The sequence below is a fragment of the Mizuhopecten yessoensis genome, unplaced genomic scaffold (assembly GCF_002113885.1).
Source record: "Mizuhopecten yessoensis strain PY_sf001 unplaced genomic scaffold, ASM211388v2 scaffold2589, whole genome shotgun sequence".
Classification (NCBI taxonomy): Eukaryota; Metazoa; Mollusca; class Bivalvia; order Pectinida; family Pectinidae; genus Mizuhopecten; species Mizuhopecten yessoensis.
The window spans coordinates 4305-4563 of record NW_018404621.1 but is presented as its reverse complement, the minus strand read 5'-3'; positions in this window follow the sequence as shown (position 1 = coordinate 4563).

Below are 259 nucleotides of genomic sequence, written 5' to 3'. Positions count from 1 at the left end.
TATAATTACCTGGAGATATAACAGTAGCAGAGGTGGTGCTAGTATAATTACCTGGAGACATAACAGTAGTAGAGGTGGTGCTGGTATAATTACCTGGAGACATAACAGTAGTAGACGTGGTGTTCGTATAATAACCTGGAGATATAACAGTAGTAGACGTGGTGTTCGTATAATTACCTGGAGAAATAACAGTAGTAGAGGTGGTGCTGATATAATTACTTGGAGATATAACAGTAGCAGAGGTGGTGCTAGTATAATA